Here is a 21,963-nt window from a genome sequence, read left to right on the forward strand (position 1 = left end):
CCATACTGAATTGACCACTGGACTTCTAGAAACTACACACTAGGGGACTTCATTCAACTTTGGAATTCCTTCCCTGATGCTAATCTGCCATGGGTGACTTGCCAAAAGTACCAAAGCAATCAAGCACAAGAAGCATTATTTGAACTAACTCCAAATCCCAAGCTCTAGCTACTGGATCACATAGCTGCTCCTCTATGGTTCTACCCAGTATGCCTGTAAGTCTCCAGATGAAAACTCCCTTCTTTGGCTGCCACTTCTCACCACCAAAATAAGATCTCTTCCCATATCCCCCACTCCACCCCATTTCTCTCTCTTTGGTAAGTGAACAGCTGCTTCATCAAATAGAATGTGAATTGGTTATGAAGTCCTGATTAGGGTTGCTTAGTCTTGTAATTCAAAAAACACAAAAGCTTTTCAGAGATTTTCTCTTCCCTTGCCAAATCCAGGTAGCTTTCCAGATAATATTCCACAATGATCTGTGATATAACTGATAATAAGTACTACTTAATTCAGAGTTCAGTTACAAGTGGCCCTTGCCTAAGAGAGACACACTCTGTGGTCCTTTGCCTTTCTCTGGACCAGCATCAGAATTCTGTAAATGGACCAGCGACAATGAATAGGGCCTCAGGGTAGGCACCTAGGCTATGTGTAAGAATAAGTAGAAAAGATGTTAAACCAAGTGGCATAATTTCAATTTTGGAAAGGACTCAAAGTATCTTCTCTGTCTGAACAACTGAATTCTGAAATTCTACATTTAGAGATTCTTTCCTTTTTTTAATAAAGGCTTATTAAAATGCATATATTACCGAGAGTACTAATTTATTTCCTTATCAGTTATATGTATCTTATTGTGAATGAGTAACAGAATCAGATCCTTTTCTGAGAATTGAGTTTGCTGTTGTTTTAGAGAGAAAGAAAGAAACTGGGTGTCTAAGTGACTGGAAAGAAGATAGCGCATTGTGAAGCTGTAGAGATTAACAGGGGAAGGGGAAAGGACAACAAAGGGGAGTCAAATGGTGCAAAAAAACCAAAATTATAGTTTTTTAGTCTAGTCCAGATTCTGACAAATGTAGAAATTTTTACAGGAATTATAGCTCATATGCATAAATATCTACACTTAGTACCTCAGACTAGATGATGATTTTGACTATCTTTGGCCCCAAGTATTACTTCACTTAAACTTACACTTCAAATGAGTGACTTATGGCTTTATTCTATAAACTATGTATCCTGATAATTATACTAACAGATGACTCAGTTAAAAAACAACAACAACAACAAAAAAAAACACCTTCCTGCCTTCCCCACCCTTGACATGTTAAAATTGATGGCGATTTGGTACCTTGGTGCCTTTCAAGACTATTCATCTTTACCTCTCCTCCTAGTCACTTAGTAGTCACCTCACTCGATGCCATTTCAATAGGACTTATCAAGTTAATAACCTGCTTCCCTCTACATTTCGATACTGGCTGTCTTTTTCAGCTTGATGTTTCAGGGATTTAATTCTGAGCTGGATTTAAATAAAATCAGAATCTGTCTGTGCAGGGTGAGATGTGTTTGACTGTACTGAAATGAAATTCGTCAGCTGGGTCAGTTGGTAGTTAGCCCCATTTCCCTCCTGCTTTGGGACCCAAGGAAATGATATGCTAACCCTCCCTCAAGCTGTTCATGTATTTTTCAGGCCCCAGGGTAAGGCATTGTGAGGGGAATAGGTATAGGTATAGGGAAAGAGAAAAACACATTTCCCTGTTCTCTGTCTCTGAATTTGATTTTTTACCCAGATTTTTAATTATAAGTATTAATTAAAAAAATAATAATGGTTGGGTAGGTAGATGTCTCAGGGGGTTGATAGTTATGCTAAAAAATGGAAGGTCCTGGGTTCAAAGCCAGCCTCAGACACTTCCTAGCTGTGTTACCCTGGGCAAGTCACTTAACCCTCAGTCTAGCCTTTGCTGCTCTTCTTCCTTGAAACAAATAGTATTGATTTGAAGATGGTAAGGGTTTAAAAAATAGTAATGATTGAAGGGGAGGGCATTTAGGTGGCTTAATGGACAGAGTACCAGGCCAGGAGGAGGAAGGTCCTAGGTTCAAATATGGCCTCAGACACTTCCAAGCTGTGTGACCCTGGGCAAGTCACTTAACCCCAATTGCCTAGCCATTGTTGCTCTTCTATTTTAGGACTGATATTAAGACAGGAGCTAAGATTTTTTTTAGCAGTAATGATGGTGTTTAGCTGATACTCTGTCCTGAACATAAACCCAGCTGTCCAGGTTTGATGCATGAATTGGTCCCATAAGCAAAATTTGTATGCTAATTTAGGGAATTAGTTGAGGGTTCTTTATTGCTCTTAAGAGAGCTGCAATTTCACAGCTTAATGGTAAAAAATAAACAAAAACACAAACTCTCTGTCCTAAGTATAGAAGAAAGAATGGTCAAAGAACTATGAATTCTAGTTTTATCTTTCCCGAATCACTTCTAGGTACAAAGTTCACTTGAATTAAGGAGACTGAAGTTTCTCATGTTAATGGTTACCCTACTGATTGGTTTTTAACTGAAGGTTCAGTTTTTAGCCAGAATCCTAGTGTCTTCCACGTACTGAAGGGGAAGGAGGAAGAGTAATCTTAATCACTGTATAGAATTTTTGCATTGATCAGCCAGGTTTGACTCTGTGATTCCTTTGGAGTTTTCTTGGCAAACCTACTGGAGTGGTTTGTCACATTCAGCTCCAGTTCATTTTATAAATAAGGTACTGAGATAAACGGGGTTAAGTGACTTTCCTAGGGTCACATAGCTGCTAAGAGTCTGAGGTTAGATTTGAACTAAGAAAGATTAGTGTTCCTGATTTCAGACCCTCGCTGGCTCTTTTGTAGAATTAGAGAGAGTTAAGTGAAGTACTTTAAGATATGGAGATGAAGACTCTCTGTGAACCCAATGCCAAATATTATTATAAGGACCCTGTTCTGGATAGACAAAGTGATTTCAAAGCCCAACAACATTGGTATTAATGATATTTTTTTTAGAATCAAATGATTAGATTTCTTTTATTTTTAAAAAGCAGAGCAGTGGCAAAGTAAACCTAACTCAACAAAAAGAAAACACAATTTAAAAATCTCTGGAGAAAAAGTCATAAAATTATATTTTCTTAACAATTCACCCCCTGGCTCCATATCTATCCCTTTCCACAGCAAAGAACTCATTTAAAATGTGGATCATTTAAAATGCAGGACATATGATTTTTAAAGATTGAGATGAGATAAAGATACATGCATTTAAATATTTCAACTTTGTTCTCAAAATAGAGAAACCACAAAGCCATTTAAAAATCTATGTGTAAAAGAATCAACAACTGAATTAAAGCAAAAAAGTAGAAGTCTAAGGACAAATGAAAAAGGAATATAATTTTTTTCTTAAGATAGAGGGGTGAAAATTCTTCTTGAAGTAGGCATGATTAATATTTTATAGAAGAAAATGTAACCCAAATGTGATATAAGTGCAGCCTGGTCATGTTTATCTTTGGTTTTAGATGCTGACATCAACAAAAGTGTTTACATATTAACACACTGCCCTTATCAAAATAAACAGAGGACCAATTTACCCACTTTGTTTCTACTTTCATCTTGGATTAAGTCTATTTATTGACTTTGTGAAACTTGAATTAAAATGAAAACATGAAGAAATTAAGCAAAGCATTATGAGTAGTTGGAAAAGTTCAGAATCTATCATGCTAATCTTGCTTTGGTTTTATTGTAAAAAAAGTCAGGCTGCACACATATAATCTTTATCAAATTTCTTAACTTCTCAATAATCAGGGAGGGAAGGGAGAGTGGGAGAGAATTTGGAACTCAAACTTAAAAATAATTAAAGGCTAAAATAGTTTTTACATGTAATTGAAAAAAATAAAATATTTTTAAAATTGTTAAAAAATAATTGAAATTCAACAAAGCAAAACAAAACAAAAACCTAGAGAGGGATAATTCTGAGTGACTGGACCATTCAGAAGAAAATGTTACCTAATATAAGAATGTTAGAAAATAGCCAGCAATGAATTACTAGGATAATAAATCCAGAAAGGGCAAAAGAGACTAAATAACAAGGTCACAGAGATGATCAGTATAAGAAGCTGGACTTCAACCTATATTTTTTCCACTGTTCTAAATTTTTTTAAAATATGACATGCTTGAAGAAGGGCCTGGCCCAAAGTCCAAAATTATTCATCTTTAAAAAATTGTTTTGCTGTAGCAAAGCATGAAAGATACATAGTTCTATTTGAGTTTTCCTCCCTACCACTAATTTAGTATAAGCTCAAAGTAGATGGTAAAAGGGGCATTTAGGTGGCTCAGTGGATAGACTAGCTATGCTATCTTAGTCAAGTCACAACCCCAAAAGCCTTTATTCCTCACTGCAGAGAATTGATATTTACATTGATTCTAAGACAAAGGTAAAGGTTTAAAAAAAAGGGAGATGGTAAGAAACTATAATCTCCTTATTTGTGCCTATGTAACATTAAGCATCACTGCTGATTCTGCTTCTATTTGAGTTTAGAAGTTGATGTTAATTGGTTGGAGCTCATCCTTCTGCTTTCTTTCATTTAGTGTATGCAATGTAATTAGGATATGTGCAATGTAATAGTAAATAACAGGGACCAAAAAGATCCATGAACCAGTTTCTAAGTCTTTATTTTATTTTATCATATTTTTAAATATATGCCTTTAGTAAAGATAGAAGTCATTTCCTTACATGACAAACATTGAACTTTCTCTTGTAATAAAGAGAAAGTCAAACCAAATTGACTTACAGAGAAATCACATCTGAACCCAAACTTCCTGATCTTTCTACCAAGAGGGTTTTATCCTGCTGGCACAGCGGGCAGAGTATCAGGTCTGGAGTTAGGAAGACCTGAGTTCGACTCTGGACTCCAGACACTTATTAGCTGTGTAATCCTGGGCAAGTCACTTAGTTTCTCTTTGCCTCAATTACTGAAATGTAAAATGGGGATAATGAACACCTTTTCCCCAGAGTTGTTGTGAAGACCAAATTTAAGGGCTTATCACATTGCCTGGAACATAGTAGGCATTATATAAATGTTAGCTATTTTTCTTATTATTACAAGTACATCCTCATTTGAGCAAATAATGATTCCCCAAAGTAGTCTTCCTGTATTCAAATGGATACTATTCAAGCCATAATTATTTAAAATATGGTAATTGGGTCTAACCCAATGGGAATAGGCAGCATTAATTAGAATATGACCACTTTAGAGGATTCATTATTTGAACGAATCAGAGTCTAGCTGTAATCTCAGTTTAAGTACATTTTAGTATCTTCTATGTCCTTTGGACTTGAGACGGCATAGTAAGAAGAGAGTTGGACTTAGAAAAGAGAGGTATGAGCATGAAATCCATCTGAGAAGGTTAAAAATCATATGGCCATGGGCACATCACAGAGTGCATCTCTTCAAGTCTGCTTCTTTGTGTAGTTTAGAAAGCCATAGAAATCTAAGATACAATTTCTGAGTGAGAACAAGACTGATGTGGTAATTTTCTTTTTTGTCAGGTGACAATGGTTTCAAAGAGTTTAAGTGATTATCTCAAAAGTATGATTAGAAAAAAATAGGAACAATCACAGTTTTTGCATTTGGGACTATTTGTCCTGCCTTAATTAGTTTAGCTGCTATTAGGTTGCTCATGCAATACCACAGACCTAAGAACTTTGTGGTCTATCAACACATTGATTTAAGGAATTCACTGTGAAGAAACTACCTCTACTAATGAAGATCAGCTCCTGCTCTGCAGCTTCTTAGAGAGTTGCTGGACCTGAAGTCAAAAAAATCCAAGTTCATTTCCAGCCACAGATACTTACCAAATCTAGAACCTTGAGAAAGTCACTTACTCTCTGTTTACCTCAATTTCCTCAACTGTTCAAATGGGGATAATAACAGCATTTTCTTCCTAAGATTGTTGTGTGGATCAAATGGGATAATATTTGTAATGTGCTTAATTTTATATAAATGTATATTAAATGTATATAAAATTATGTAATTTTATACAAATATATATAAAATCATGTAATTTTATATAAATGTATATAAAGTATATATCAAATTATGTAATTTTATATAAATGTATATTAAATGATATAATTTTATATAAATGTATATAAAGTATATATTAAATTATGCAAATTTAATAAATACTTATTTCCTTTTCCTTTTCTTTTTATAGTTATTTTGTGTACTCAGAGATTGTTACTTGCTTAAGATGTCCAAAGAAGAACTGTTTACCAGGTACTCCTGACTCCAAGAGAGATTCTCTCTCCTTTACACCACACTGCTTCTCATATTTGCACTTAATCAATGTCCTTAAGGAACATGAGAGAATGGTCTGCAATTGTCTAGGACTAAGACTCAAAGTAGGTGCTGAGTCACATAGTGAGGACTTAATTTTTTGTTGACTTGATGTTCCTAACCAAGTTCCATTAAAAAAAAAGTTTTCTCTGTATTTTTTGCCATTACTTTCTGTCTTCTCACTTCTCAACCCTTTGTATTTTGGCTTCTGACATCATCACTAACCAAAGCTACTTTCTCCAGAGTCACCAGATTGCTTAATTGTCAAATCCGATGATCTTCCTTCTCCACCTATCAGTTGTCCTTGACATTGCTGACCACCTTCTTCTCAGTTCCATGACAGTACTTTTACTCCTCTTAACCATATTCTCATTCTTTGCTGGCTGACTCCTTAACATCATGTTCCCTAACTATGGGGTTCCTAAATTTGTTTTTAAAAACTTTTACCTTTCATTTTAGAATCAATACGATGTATTGGTTCCAAGGCAAAACATTAAGGGAGCAAATGAGGTTAAGTGACCTGCCCAGGGTCACACAACTCAGATATGTCAGAGGCCAGATTTGAACCCAGGACCTCCTGTCTAGGTCTAGCTTTCAATCCACTGTCTACCTAGCTTCCCCCTGTCTGTAAAGTTTTGATCCTTGTCCCTCTCTCCTTCTCTCCTTTTTCCTTTTCTTCCCTTTTTTTCTCTCCTTCTTCTCCTGTTTTCCTATATACACTCATAATATTACACATATGTTCCTATATACAAAATACATAATATTTTGTAATTATATATAAATATAATATATGTATAAATATATACACACACACCTATATGTCATTAGCTCCCATGGGTTTAAGTGTCTCTCCATATACATAAATACCAAATCTATATATCTATCTCCACAGCTCCACGTCACCAATTGCCTGTTTTACATTTCAAATTGAATATCCCAAAGGAGCTAAACTCAGCATATTCAAAAATTAATTCATTATCTTTCCTCATAAATTCTTCCCTATTCCAAATGCCTCTATTTCTAATTCAAGGTATCATCATCCTTCTAGTGTCTCAGTTTCATAATCTTGTCATCATTCTGGATTCCTCACTTTGCCTCATCCCAAGTATCTAATCTCTTGCCAAGTCTTTCCATTCCTACCTTCCCCAAAACCTATCACATCTGACTTTCTCTATCACTTCAGTTAAAATCCTCATCATTTCTTACCTGATGCCAGGAGACTTTGGTGTTCAGATTACCCAAGACAGATCTTTGAAAATGGAGAAGCTTGAGATCTGCTTCAGGTAGAAGCCATCTTACATTGCTCTACATTATAGGCTGGAGCAGTCTCTTTTCATTGGGAGAATAACTGGAACTGGTTGCATTTTAAAAACTACTAGTCTGGAACAGGTTTTCTATTCCAGCAGTGTCCAAGGATGAAAGACTCAGTGAGTTTTTCACTCCCTGAGTGACAGGCAGTAATTGGGAAAGGACCTGAGGGCACCTTCCCCTCCCCTTAGACCATATGATTCAAAGAAATAGACTTGGGGTTTGGTTGTATTTCATTTGTCCTTTTACAGTTCTAGGTGCATACTAAGCTCAGAGAGTCCAGATGTTACAAATAGCCCAAAAAGAAGCTCTGAAAAACCAGATTCTCTGGACACAAGGTTGGGGAGTAGAGAGAGGGGAGGGAGATTGAGCTTGGAACTTGGTAGGACTGATGCTATGTAGGAAGTAAATTAAGCTGGGAACATAGTCTTCTATCTTGGTCCTAGAGCCTGAGAGTGTAGGGGAGATTATGCCACAAGGTGTTGATGGGAATTTTTATATGTTTGTTCTTACTGTATGTTTGACATAATCAATCCTTTCTAAAAAAAACTAATCTGATTGGTAAATGGTTAAATGGAACTGGGATGCCGGGACCACTAAAACCAAAGAAATATAATTAGTGGAAACTTGAGCCAATAGTAGAGAAAAGCCCTATCCCAACTAAGGGTACCAGAGAACTCTTAGGGAGTGGTGAAATGAAAGAAAAAATTCTGTCCTTAAGGAAGTAGGGACCAGTGTAGTCACAGTTACATTAGATTATTGTAATAATACAGTAGCAGGAATTATTAACTATTTTCCCTGCCAGGACTTATTACACATGACTGCCAAAGTTATTTTTTTTAAGCGTGCATCTGATCAAATGAATTCACTCACTATTCAAGCAAATCCAATGGCTTCCTGTTAACTTTTAGTTTCAAATATTATATAAACTTTTTTGTTTAGTTTTTAAAGCCCTATGCAGCCGATCTCCAACCCAATTTCCCAGCTTCCGTTCCATGTAAAAGACACACCACTGCTCATCTCCCGCCTTCAGACTGGCATCTCCCATTCTTTGAATGGTCTTCCCTTGTACTGCCTCAACTAGTCCTTTACTTCCTTTAAATGCAGCCTTCTCTTCATGAAGCCTTTTCTAATCCCCTCAAACTGATAGTGCCTTCCCTCTCCAACTACTTTGTGTTTAACAACGTTGTATGTTTTTTATTAACTTTATTTTTATGCATGATATATTTTATATGTCCTTATTGTCTTCTCCATTCGAATATAAGCTCACTTCAAAGTAGGATTGTTCCATTCTTTGCATTTATTTTCCCAAAGTTAGCAGAATATTTGACACATAGTAGGTGCTATATAAATACTTGATTTATTGGTTGAAGAATTGAAAACAGCTCTGGCTGTATAAGTGGTAAATTGCTGTTTTGCCACTCTTCTTTTTAATAGAACAGATGCCCTCTAAAGGAAGTAGTTTTTGAATAAATAACCATTTTCCATTTTAAAGCCTCTATAAGGAAGGTCCCAGGCATTACTCTCAGTTCTTTACCTTAAAGGAAAGGTTATAAGCTTAACAGGTTAACAAATCTCTCAGGAAAGATGTTCCCAATTATGAATGGAGAGTGTGTGTGTGTGTGTGTGTGTGTGTGTGTGTGTGTGTGCGCGCGCGTGCGTGTGTGTGTGTGGGGGGGCGGGTATAGGGGTTTTGGGGAGGGTTATTTTTGAGAATAAGTCTCAGAAACAAAAGGCATACAAAGAAGGCAGCTACTTGGAAACGATCCACTAGGTAGAAGACTAGTGAGTCCACCTGAAACTGTTCCTATATGAGAACAAATACTGAGTGATTCCAAAATGAACATGTGGGATGCATCTATACATGTTTTCAATTAGCCCAGTCAGAACACTGGGAGTCAACTGATGAGCAGTAACAGATGGAGGGGTTTCCGAGGCAGCCAGCTTTTATTTAAGTATGAAGGCTCCCTCTTGTGCTAATGTCAACCAGTCATCTCAACTTAAACAATCCCTTTGCAGTGAATGGTTGTACTACACATAACACCTCTTTTGTCTGCAAGCCTTCCAATAACTATCTTGTCTGTCTGCACTTTGCCCACGCATTTTTATGGGAATGATCAACACAGTTCTCTGCCCTAGAGACACCCAAACTATTTAAGAATCTGGTCTTTTTTCTGTGAAAATGGGGCTTTCTTGAACAAAAATGCTAAAGGATATCAGGGTAAATAATTCCAGACCTTACAAATATCTACCTATTTCCTTCTAAATTACTTGCTTAGAAAACAAAGTAAAAATGAGTGAGGAGAGAAGGAAGAAATTAAAGCTGAAAGAAGACCACATTTAAGGAACAGGTTGTTTGTTTATATTTTCTTTTTAAATTATTTCATTAACTTTTCCTTTTCCTTTCCTCTCATCTGTTTTCATTTTTTTGAGAGTATATATCTATTTGTTATTAGCAGATTACTTTTTTGACTTCTTAATTAAAAAATAATTTTATCTAATTTTCAGTAAGATCAGCCTTCCCTTCCTCCCATTTCCTTACCACCTAGCCATCCATTGAGAAAGAAAGAAAAATAAAGGCACCATTGGCCAAGTAAAAAAAGTCTCTACCTCAATTTGTGCAGCCAGTTTCTCTGTTAAGTTTATCATCTCTCTGATGATCAGAGAGCAGTCAAGCAGACAAAATGGATAGAAAGTCAGGCCCAAATGTGGAATGTCCTGTGCCTCAAAAAAGTTCTAGCTATATGTCCCTGGGCAAGTCACTTAACTCCAATTGACTAACCCTTACTGCTCTTCTACCTTGGAACTGATACTGAGTATCAGTTCTAAGATAAAAGGTAACAGTTTTTAAAAAAGAGGTAGGTGACTTGTTTCATCACAAACCAGGAGTCCTCAGGAATTGTGGTTGATTATTTTGTTGATCAGTCTTCCCAAGATGTGAATGTATAAATATACATTCCTGATAAAGATAATATTAATACATGAATATGTGTGTGTATATGTGTGTGTGTATGAAAGATAGGAATATATGTGTGTGTACATATATAAAGCTGTCATTTCAATTAGCCAAGATCTACTTTCTCACCTTCCCATGCCAACTCTGTGCCCTATTGAGAACATAAGAAAAACAAACCCTCTTCCAAAGCTGTATCTAAAACAAATGTCAACACTGGCTATGTCCAAATCCCACCTCTCCTTTTTTTTTTGTCTCATTCTGTATTCTTAGTTTTTTCACCTCTCTATTAGGAGGTGAGTAGCATATATCCTATTAGTCCTTTGGAATCTTCGTTGGTCATTAAAGTGATAAAAGGTTCAGCACAATATAATTCCATCACATTTATCACATAACCTGTTTTATCCATTCCCTAATTAATTAGCTCCTCATATTCCCAATCTTGGCCACCTCAAAAAGAGCCATAAATATTTTTGTACATCCTTATCATTTTACTTCAGGTATAATCCTTAATCTTCCCTCCTTGGAATTTCCATTTCTCCCTTCCTCCATTTACCTCCCATTTCTTTGTTAAACAAAATATATTTCTATATTCAATCCCATGAGTGTGTTTGTTCATTCTTCCACCTTTTTGATCAGTTCAGTTGAAATTGAGATTCAAATGTCAGCTGTTTCTCTTCTCCTTCTTAGTATACTATTCCCTTCTACTTCTTAGTATAGATGTCTATTTGTGCAGCCTGATTATATTAATTCCCCCTAATTTTCCCTTCCCTTCCCATTAGTTTTTTCTTTTCCTTTCTTTTTCCATTTTTAAGATCATCAAAGCATAACCCCATTCCTTGTCGAATTGGACTCCCTCTGTGAATCCTGATGATAATAAGGATTAGAGGGGATACATGTATATAACATACAGGTATATAGTGTTTGAATGTAAGCAGTTTATTAATTTAGTCTTTCATCATTGTTTTTACATTTTTTTTACTTTTTGTGTTTTCTTTCACTTTTGTGTTTGGAATTCTTTCTCTGCAGCTTTAGACTATTTATCAGGAATGATAGGAAATCCTCTATTTCATTAAAGATACATCCTCCCTCCCACCCCAATCTCCCACTCTATCCCATATTCAGTTTTGCTAGATAAGATATTCTTGGCTTTAAGCCCATGTCCTTTACCCTCTAGAATACCATATTCTAAATTCTCCATTTCTTTTTTTTTAAACCCTTACCTTTCATCTTGGAGTCAATACTGTGTATTGGCTCCATGGCAGAAGAGTGGTAAGGGTAGGTAATGGGGGTCAAGTGACTTGCCCAGGGTCCCACAGCTGAGAAGTGGCTGAGGCCAGATTTGAACCTAGGACCTCCCGTCTCTAGGCCTAACTCTCATTCCACTGAGTTACCCAGCTGCCCCCAATTCTCCATTTCTTTATGGTGATGGTTGCTAAATCATGTGTGATCCTTACTCTGCCTCCTCCATACTCAAATTCTTTCTTTATGGCTACTTGTATTTTTCTGTGACCTCAAGGTTCTAGATTTTGGCTACAATGTTCATGGAAGATTTTGTTTTAGAGTTTCTGGAAATGATTAGTGTATTCTATTTCCACTTTGCCCTCTGGTTCTAAGAGACACAGACACTTTTAAGATTTCTTGAAATATGATGTCTAGGCTGCTTTTTTGGTCATAACATTCAGATGATCGGATGATTCTTATTTTTTTCTTGATGTGTTTTCTAGGTCAGTCATTTGCTATGAGATATTTTCATTTTCTTCTATTGCTTTTCAGCCTTTTTTACTTTGTTTTAATATTTCAACCCTCATAGAGTTTTTATTTGAACAATTCTAGTTTTCAGGGAAGTTGTTGCTTTTATACCAAGCTGTTAATTCCCTTTCCAATTCTTTCTTCCATAACTCTCATTTCATTTCTATTCCTCTCTTTACTCCCCAAATTATTCTCATTATATTTATAAAAATATTCTTAAAATTTTTTAAGTCTTATTTCTTCTTTTCTAGGAATTCTAGTTGAATTTATGACTGATCCATGTTTGTCTCTGGAGTCTTGTTTATAGATGTTTAGAGTTATTCTCTTTCTCCATCAAGATTCAGTATTGTGCATATTCTAGGTTTTTTTTTTAAGAAGTTTGTAGAGGGGAACTTGGCTACACTTTTTCATTTTACTCCATCATCCTGCCACTTCCTGCTTTTTTGCTTTTTTTCCTTTCCTTTCTCTTTCTTTCTTTCTTCCCTCACTTCTTTCTTTCTCTCTTTCTTACTTTCTTGCTTGCTTTCATCCTTTTACTTTTAATACTATTATGAATATTATGAATCTCACATAATCCATATTTGAAACTACTTATTTTTGCTTCAGGCTTTCTATTTCGGAATTCTGCTGAATTACTCCCATTCTGAAGACATAAAAGAAATTCATATATCTTGTAAAATGTCAGGAGATTAATATAAAATGGAGTAGATAAAAAACTCATATAATATCTGACATAGAGATTCAATAAAAGCAGTCAAGTTAATACTATGCTAAAAAGGATGATAAAAATATACAGATCTTTTTACTCAAATATCCTACATATATTCAAAAGATGTCAGAGAGAAAGGGCTCATATTGATCAAAAATATTTGTAGCAGCACCTTTTGTGCTAACTAAAATATAGAAACAAAATAGATTCTTATCATTTGGACAATAGCTAAACAAATTGTGCTACATGAATATGATGAAATATTACTATACCTTAGGAAATTAAGACTATGGAGAATTTAGAGAATCATGTGAAGTCTTGTAAAAACTGATGAAAAGTGAAGTTAAGAAGAACTAGGAAAACAATATGTACAATGACAACTACCTAAATGAGGGCAGGGAATGATTAAAATTAAAAGGAAACAATTATGATGACCATATATTTGGTCCTGTAGGGAAGTTTAGAAAATATACTTCTTTTCCTTCTTTTCAGACTTAGTTCATGGCCCATTTCTGTTTTTTTGAAGTGCTACCCTGGTTGAAAATAATTATAAGGGAGGGCTCTTTGAGTAAAGGAGGGGGATGGATATTTTAAAATTGAAGTTGATATAAAAAAGATATCACTGTGAAAGCTTAAAAAATAAAAGAAAGCTAGCTTTTGGGGGGAATATATTAGAAGTGGAGTAGGTGACCTCTCGCTCAGGGGAAAGAAAAGTTGATTTAGGAGCAGTCAGAAAGACCTTGTAGTATCCTAGTGTTACTTAGAAATTGACCAAGAAGTCAAAGCTCTTCCTAGACATTTTAGGATGTGGATCACCATTTACATATGGTAAAATTACTTCTTTTTTTTTCACTTAGTGATTTTGATGAAATGGGGCTGCCTGATAGTTCTCCTGTAAAATAGTCTCTGGAACATTTATTCCCTTGATAAAAGTGAAGTCGAGAACTCAGAGTTTAATGGGAATATCAGCAGCTACTAGAGAGTTAGCACTTCAGACTTCACTAGATGCAACCCATTGCATTTTCATTGTCAGTATATTCTATGATATGCATTTGTAGTGTTTTTGGGTGCATAGAGGTGGAAAGGAAATAAAATTATTGATGGGGTGGGGGCCAAGCCATTTTGATATAGTTATTAAGTAAATTCTCATGATGTTTGCATTTTTTAACCCTTCACTATCAGAAACAAGGAAGCTGGTCTGATTTCTAAGGTGCAGAAAATTAGGGTCCATGGGGAAGTGGAGATGAGCAATTTTGCCCAGAAGGATAGACAGAATTATATTGAAAGACAAAGTGACCTTAATGGGATATAGTTACACCAATATGAGAGATGCTGAAGAATACTTGAGAGTGGGAGCAGCTTGAGCTCACAGCACCACCTGCTGGCTAATGGACCCCCCCCCACATACCCCTCTGATTGACATTTAGAAGCAACTTTTTTCTCACTAGTCTCAAGTTGCACCTTTCTGTTTCTTTCTTAATAACTGTCATTTTCACAAATAAGCTTCAGTGATGAGGTGGAGAGAATGATTAGGAGCACATCTTCATTTATACTTCTTTCCAACTGTATACATTTAATTCAGAGGATCTTTTCCTCTGATTTTGAACAATTATAATTGTTGCCCCAGTTCAGAGAACATCACCTTAATGATTAAAAAAATATCATTTCCAAGCAGCTTTTCTGACTCCCAAAGGTGAGAGCAAAAGCTAAAATGACATAGTAGATATGCATACACCCACATAACATATAAATTCCTGGGCATCATGGGGATCACCTCTGTCATTTGAAAGTGAAGAGAAGAACACACAATAGACATACTTATCCCATTTCTCTAAGTTAGGGTATGTGTGTGCATGCTCTTAAAATTATACTTCTAAATTTTTAAAATTTATTAAAATTTTTTAATTTAATACATTTTAATAAAAATTTTAAAATATACATATAAAATGTACATGCTTTTAAAATTATACTTGAAAAGAGAAATTAGCTTAGAGAAATTGAAACACTATAATTTATACATAGTTTTCTCTCACTGAGTAATCCTGAGTCAATATGAGAATAACAGTGAGAGATCCAGTGTATTTTGGATCAGAATTCTCTAAAGGGTTAAATGTGTCATTTAGTATGTTTGCTATAATTCATACCACTGGGAGAAAAATATTCTTTTTGTTACTTTATTTCCATCCAAAAAAATGGGCACATCTTATAGTTATGGTTTTGTGGATATTATAACACTGTTAGTTTGCTGCTATAATAGCAGCAAATTATTGTTTGCTGTTTATTTTCTCTTTATCTGGGGTGTCTATAAGACCTTGCAATTGACAGAAAAATGTTTGATGAAATGTGACTTTGCACCTAGGGTAAATTTTTTAAGGAGTTTGAGCAGGGTTCTCCTGGAGGATATGGTTGGTTAGGGTAATACATCCTCTAAGCTTTTATCCCAAAATGCTTACTTTAAAAAGTATAATCACAAACATACACATTTACTTTTCTTTCAGTTTTCTTTGTCTCAGTCTCTGAGGAGGGGAAGAAGATTAGGTGGACCACTTAACCTTCTTTTGAGGTCAACTAAGATCACTAAAATTTGTTACCATGATCTTGAAATAATAATTGTGCATCTGCCCATCCATATAGACATAGTTTTACATATTCATATATCTATTTGTGAAATGATGCCTCCTCTACTTCAAAGAGAGGAGAGAGGGAAGGAGATACTTGGGAATGTTAATGTATCAAAGAAATAAATTTTAAAAAGCTAACATATATGCATATATATAATTATGATATTTACAATACAGTAAAACAAAATATTTTAACAGTAAGAAGTTGTTTCAATGAGATAACTTCTCTAATGGAACTGAAATGTCTTCTTATAGCTCCAGTAACCCCTAAATGAATATGTCCTATGGTTTCTGATTGTGGCTTGAATCATTTATCAGGAACTTTTTATTGATTTGATTTCATATTGAATGAATAGTCTGAAAACACTATATTTCCACAGAGGACTGCCAAAACTAGGGCAAATTTTTGACTTGCTTCTGTGATAAATTGGGGTTTGACAATTATTCAATTCCCTGGTGACCAAACGTTTTAATATTCACCCAACCAAAGCCTCTTTTTACTCCTTATACTTCCACACCAGCATGGCTCAGATTGGCTTGATTGTGCACAGAGCCTAGTATATAGAGTTGAAGGATAAGATTAAAAAGGCATGTGGTAAGGACTATAGGGAAATATGGCACAGGAAGTTTTACCTTGCCAATCAATTAAAAAGAATTTCCCATTGCTATGACTGTCTAGGCAGGAGACATTTGTTTCTGAGCCTATGCCATTTTGAGGTAGACTGATCTTTCTGTTTCTGTAGATTAGTACATGTCTCCTGCTGAGTCATGATCTACTTGCATCTATAGAGGTAGCCGGAAGCTGCTATTATTGTTCTCAGCCATTTATCTATAAGGTAAGCAGTGGCAAAGATGTAGCTTTGTGACAATTTCCTCTATGGCATATATCTATGGGCAGTCTTAATCTCTGTCTATTTGCTGCTTGCTGTGTCCATACTTAGTTTTGAAGAAGGACTTAAGGGGTGACCTTAGGGACCAAACATAGCATTGGGGAAGCACCTGAAAATGTGTGACACTACACTGAGGAAAGGTTAAGAAAGATGGTTAGGGTATTTTTAAAAAAATAGGCAGTTTCAGGTTAAGATGATGGCTGAGTAGAAGCTGGGTGACTTTCTCTCCTTACCAACCAATATAGCATACCTCCAAAGGACAAAAAAAATCTAGATGAAAGAAGGGACCCCACAATAGAGCATAGTACCAAAGGTACATGGGATTTGGACACTTCCACGCCATAAGGGGGGTGGTGGAAATAATTCCCATCAAAACGCAAGCGGATCAACCCTCCCCCACACCACCCACAGTACCACAGGCAGAGGTTGCGCTCCAGAGTTAGAGGGATCGGGGGCACAAAATCTTGCCCCTTGGCAGCTAGCTGGCATTACTATAAGCTTGCCCCTGAGAGCAGCAAGACCTGAGATCCCAGGTGTATGGAAAACTCAGACCTTGGACACAGGAGTGGGGCTGAGAGAGGCAGCAGCAGTGCCTAGCACACTCAGACTCAGAGGAAAATCTCAAATGGAGGAGCAAGTGTGGGCCAAGTTCCAAGCTCTGGGCAGCTGGCTAGGAACATGGGGGCTTGACCCTGAAAACAGCTAGACCAGAGACCCCAAGAGGGTCCCCAGAGAAGCCAAGAGACTCACAAAGTAACCTCAGGCAAAAAATTGCTCCCTACCTCCATACAAAGAGAATCAGATTACCTTACTCAGACTTCTGGCAGATAAAACATAATGATACTAGTCAAGGCCCAAGAAATAAACAAGAAGACCAAGAAAAAAGCTCCCAACACTTGATAACTTCTACACAGAAAAAATCCAGAAAACAATTAAAGGACAAACAATTAAAGACATCCAAACCTTCCCATAAAAATGAAAATGGGTCACAAAATCTTGAAGAGTTCAAATCTGAGAATATGAGAAAGATGGAAGAGATCTGGGAAGAAAATAACAGTTTAAAGGCAGAATTTCGCAATTGGAAAGTGAGGCTCAGAAATCAAATTAATTGATAAGCAAACTGAAGACCAGAAATGACCAGCTGGAAGACTTGAAGGACCATGTAGACCAGATTGAAAAGGAAAACCAGTCTCTAAAGGCTAGAATTGGGCAATTAGAAGCCAATGATCTCTCAAGACAGCAAGAACAAATAAAGCAAAGTCAAAAGACTGATAAAATAGAAGAAAACATGAAATATCTCAATGAGAAAGTGACAGACCAAGAAAACAGGTCTAGAAGAGACAATTTGAGAATCATTAGTCTTCCTGCAAAAGCAGAAATTAATAGAAATTTGGACTCCATACTAAAAGAAATTATTCAGCAAAATTGCCCTGAAGTTCTACAACAAGAGGGCAATATAGACATTGAAAGGATCCATAGATCACCCTCTACACTAGACCCAGAAAAGACAAACCCCCAGGAATATCATAGCCAAATTCAAGAGCTTTCAAGTAAAAGAAAAAAGCTTACAAGAAGCCAGAAAGAGAAAATTCAGATATAAAGGGGCACTAATCAGGATCATACAGGACCTGGCAGCCTCCACACTAAAAGACCACAAGAGTTGGAATATGATATTCAGAAAGGCAGGAGAACTGAGTCTACAACCAAGGATCACCTACCCATCAAAATTGACTATATACTTTCAGGGGAAAGTATGGGCATTCAACAAGATAGAAGATTAAGTATTTGCACAGAAAAGACCAGGACTAAATGGAAAGTTCTATATCCAACCACAAAAACCAAGAGAAACATGAAAAGGTAAATAAGAAACAGAGAGGAAAGAAAGAAAATTCTTATTCTTAAATTTACCTCTTTAAGGGCCTTAATAAGATAAAATTATTTGTAATCCTATATGGATGAATGTTATGTGTAATTTTCAAAAACTGTATTCACTATTATAATAATTAGAAGAATTATTCATAGGGAGAGCACTAAATGGTCTAAGATGTGATGGGGCAGGGAAAAAAGAGGTGGGGTGAATAGTAAATGGCATCAAGAGAAACTTGAATGAATAAGAAAAATAGGATATTCTATACTACACAAAGAGAGCATGGGAAGGGGAGGGGATGAATACTATTATAAGAAGGAGAGGAAGAGAGCATTAAGAGGTAATATTTAAACCTTACTCTCAGTGGAATTAACCCTGAGTGGGAAGAGTAGCTATATCCATTGGGACATAGAATTCTATCTAACCCTACTGAGAAAGTCAGAAGGGATTAACCAAAGGGAACAGGAGAGTGGGGAGGTCAAAAAAGGAAGGGGAGGAGAAGACGGGGCTCTTCATTTTAAGGCCTATTTATAAGGCCTTAAAAATAAAAAGAGGGGGAATAATAAGGGAGGGGGTGGAAAGGGAAGTAAATTAAGGGAGGAGAAAAGGGGGACTGGTCTAAAACAAACCACTGGTTTAAAAGGAAATAGTGTAAGAAGAAGGGGTAGAACTAGGAGAGGATGCCAAAATGTTGGTGAATACACAACTGATAATTATAACTCTGAATGTGAATGGGATGAACTCACCCATAAAATGGAAGCAAATAGCAGAGTGGATTAGAAACCAAAATCCTACCATATGTTGTCTACAAGAAACACATATGAGGTGCGTGGACATACACAGGTTTAAGGTGAAGGGCTAGAGCAAAATCTTTTGAGTTTCAAATGAGAAAAAGAAGGCAGGAATGGTGATCATGTTCTCTGACAGAGCCAAAGTAAAAATAGATTTGGTTAAAAGAGATAGAGAAGGCAATTACTTCCTGATAAAAGGCAGTATAGACAATGAGGAAATAACAGTACTCAACATGTATGCACCAAATGGTATCCAAATTCCTAAAGGAGAAACTGGCAGAGCTCAAGAAGGAAATAGATAGTAAAACCATACTTGTGGGAGATCTAAATATTCCTCTTTAAGATTTAGATAAATCAAACCAAAAAATAAATAAGAAAGAGATAAGAGAGGTAAATGAAATCCTCGAAAAATTAGATTTAATGGATATGTGGAGAAATCATTGCAAACAAATGCAAAAGAGCAGAAATAATAAATGTAACCTTTTCTGATCATAATGCAATAAAAATAATAATTAGTAAGGGCACATGGATAGGCAAATCAAAAACCAATTGGAAATTAAATAATATGATTCTCCAAAACCAGTTAGTTAAAGAAGAAATCATAGAAACAATCAATAATTTCATTGAAGAGAATGGCAATGATGAGACATCCTACCAAACTCTGTGGGATGCAGCTAAGGCAGTACTCAGGGGGTAATTTATATCCTTGAATGCATGTATTAACAAATTAGAGAGGACAAAGATCAATGAACAGAGCATGAAAATTAAAAAAAAAATAAGAAAGGGAACAAATTAAAAATAAAACCAAGTAAGAGTTAGAAATAATTACAAAATATAAAATAAATAATTTTGATTATATTAAATTAAAATTTTTTGCACAAACAAAAACAATGCAACCAAAATCAGAATGGAAACAACAAACTGGGAAATATCTTTATAACAAAAAACTCTGACAGAGGTCTACTTACTCAAATATACAAGGAGCTAAATCAATTGTATAAAAAAATCAAGACATTGCCCAATTGATAAATGGGCAAAGGACACGAATAGGCAATTTTCAGATAAAGAAATCAAAACTATCAATAAGCACATGAGAAAGTGTTCTAAATCTCTAATAATTAGAGAAATGCAAATCAAAACAACTCTGAGGTATCACCTCACACCTAGCAGATTGGCTAAAATGATAGCAGGGGAGAGTAATGAATGTTAGAGAAGATGTGGCAAAATTGGGAAATTAATGCATTGCTATTGGAGTTGTGAACTGATCCAACCATTCTGGATCAGTTTGAAACAATTTGGAACTATGCCCAAAGAGAGCTAAAAGAATGCCTGCCCTTTCATCCAGCCATACCATTGCTGAGTTTGTACGCCAAAGAGATCATAGATGAATAGACTTGTATGAAAATATTTATAGCCACACTTTTTGTGGTGGCAAAAAACTGGAAAAGGAGGGTATGTCCTTCAATTGGGGAATGGCTGAACAAATTGTGGTATATGCTGGTGTTGGAATACTATTGCACTCAAAGGAATAATGAACTGGAGGAATTCCATGTGAACTGGAAAGACCACCAGGAATTGATGCAGAATGAAAGGAGCAGAGCCAGAAGAACATTGTACACTGTGGTAAAATCGAATGTAATGGACTTCTGTACTAGCAGTAATGTAATGATCCAGGACAGCTCTGAGGGATTTATGGTAAAGAACTCTACCCACATTCAGGGGAAGTACTGCAGGAGTGGAAACATAGAAGAAAAACAACTGCTTGAACACATGGGTTGATGCTGACATGATTGGAGATGTAGACCCAAAACGACCACACAAATGCAACTATCAATAATATGTAAATAAGTCTTGATTGATGACACATGTTAAAACCAGTGAAAATGTGCATTGGCTATGGGGGTATTAAGGGGAGATGAAGGGGAAAGTGAAAACATGAATCATGTAACCATGGAAAATTTTTTTAAAAAATAAAATATTTAAATAATTAAAAAAACAACAGTGATTTAGAGTACTTTTCCTATACACATATATGCCTTTAATTTCTTCAGTGAAAATTGTCTGTTTATATCTTTTACCCATTTATTGATTATGAGATGGCCTTTATTCTTATAAATTTGACAAAGTCCATTATGTATTTTAGATATGAGATCTCTATCTGAGAAACGACCTATTAAAATGTTCTCCAATTTTCTGCTTTCTTTCTAATCTTGACAACATTTGTTCTATTTGTGCAAACAAATCTTTCAATTTAATGTACTCAAAATTATACATTTTACATTTCCAATAATCTCCACCTCCTTTTGACTCACAAATTCCTCTCCTATACATAAATCTCATAGATAATATGTTCCATGTTCTAATTTACTTATATCTCCTTTTATGTCTATATTATGTATCCTTTTTTATCATATCTTAGTGAGTGGTAGTTTCTTCAAAATTAATTTCTAGTTATCCCAACAATTTTGACTAAATAATGATTTCTTACCCACCAAATCTGAATCTATGCTTTTGTCAAAGACAAGATTATAATCTTTTGCTGCTATTTATTGTGTGTTCTGTTCCATTGATTTAATTTTCTATTTCTTACTCAATACCAGATAGTTTTGATCCTTAATGCATTATAATATAGTTTAATATCTAGTATTGCTAGACCTCCTTCCTTTATGCTTCTTGTTAATTCTTTTGACATTCTTAATCTTTTGTTCTTCCAAATGAATTCTGTTATT

The sequence above is a fragment of the Gracilinanus agilis genome, chromosome 6 (genome assembly GCF_016433145.1).
Source record: "Gracilinanus agilis isolate LMUSP501 chromosome 6, AgileGrace, whole genome shotgun sequence".
In the NCBI taxonomy this organism is placed as follows: domain Eukaryota; kingdom Metazoa; phylum Chordata; class Mammalia; order Didelphimorphia; family Didelphidae; genus Gracilinanus; species Gracilinanus agilis.